This window comes from Aplysia californica, unplaced genomic scaffold (genome assembly GCF_000002075.1).
Source record: "Aplysia californica isolate F4 #8 unplaced genomic scaffold, AplCal3.0 scaffold00006, whole genome shotgun sequence".
NCBI classification, from domain to species: domain Eukaryota; kingdom Metazoa; phylum Mollusca; class Gastropoda; order Aplysiida; family Aplysiidae; genus Aplysia; species Aplysia californica.
In genome coordinates, this window is record NW_004797276.1 from 505,753 (window position 1) to 507,226 (window position 1,474).

Sequence of the window (1,474 nt, forward strand, 5' to 3'; positions counted from 1 at the left end):
GGGGGGGGGAGGATATGTGAAGCATCCATTCTTTATCAGTTTTCTGGCGTCAAAAACGGTAAACAATCGTGAGCAAAGAATTAAATGGAGCTCAAGGCGCGTGTATTACTTCCGACCGCTCCCTAGCACCACAGGTGTAAAACTCCTTTTCCAGCCCAATATGGCGTCAGCACTTCCGGCGGGCGTGGCCGAGAGCATAAAGAACAAAACGTCTAATTACAAGTTCCTTTATCCGGCGGTGGCGTGGAGGGGCGGGGCTGGCCTGGGGTGGGGCGTGCGTGCAGTCGCGTGCTGCTCACTCGGCCTCACGAGAAATATTGTGAATTAATGGAGCCGAAATACACGCGCAACAAAATTACTTCTGTTTCGGTGCAAGTAGTAGTGGTTTAGTTCAAAATCTTGTGTTTAGTGACCCCTGGTCCTGACATACACCACGACAACTACCACCACCCCGGGCTACCCCCTTGTCTTCCACGGCCGAATGACCATCCGTTCCGATTGTCCCACAAGTGTGCACGAGCGAGGAAGACACCCTTGGCACCTCTTTTGTTTGGCTTTTTCAAGGAAGATCACTCTGATTAACGAACAAAGACCACAACTTTGTACAATTGTACAAGCTGGGGGTTAGAGTTGATCTATGGCTCCCCGCCTTTTGAATGTCAACACAAACACATGAATATGGCTTTCCTTCATTGGAACCCATGTCATGAGATGCGGTTGTGAAGTCTATTCGGATTTCCATTATTCGTAGATTTAATTTTCTTTCTTTTTAAACGGGGACTTTGAATCTCCCAACTCTTATTTGAAACTGAGCAGAGAAAAAGCATCTGGAACTAGACATGAAACAGAAATGGAACTTAAAGGGAAAAAAAAGGGGGGGGGGGTGCGCCTAGTGAATGATGCTTCAAGTCATGGTTCACGAATTTCGAGTTGTGAGTTGGTACGAGTGTGTCTTCATAGCTAGGGTACAAAACCACCCAGTCACCCCCTTTGCACAAAGATGTGGATGCCCTTCTATCTTTCATGGGCACTCCCTTTAGATCAGTTTTTCGGTGATTGTCATGGGGGTGTGTGTCCTTGAGCAACACTTGATAACATAGTTAAAAACCAGGGCAGCAGCAGCTGCATCGACCAAGAATGGGGCGTGTGTGAAATTGTAGAGAATAGTGTTGTGCTTTGTCTTGTGCAGCCTGTTGCCATTCAAGAACTACATGTACATAAGTACCATTATGGTCAACGCTTTGTCTATGAGAGAATGTTGTATTCTATGTTTCCAAATAGATCAGTAATAAAAGGTTTCTGACACTGTTTTTTTTTGTTTTGTTTTGGGTTTTTAAGTCAGTATCGACAACACTAGTTAATGTTAACATCTCCAATAAAAGCAAAGTGCTGCTTTCCAATAGACAAAACAACACATTCCTACGTAAACGCACACACACACACACACACACACACAAACACACACACACACACA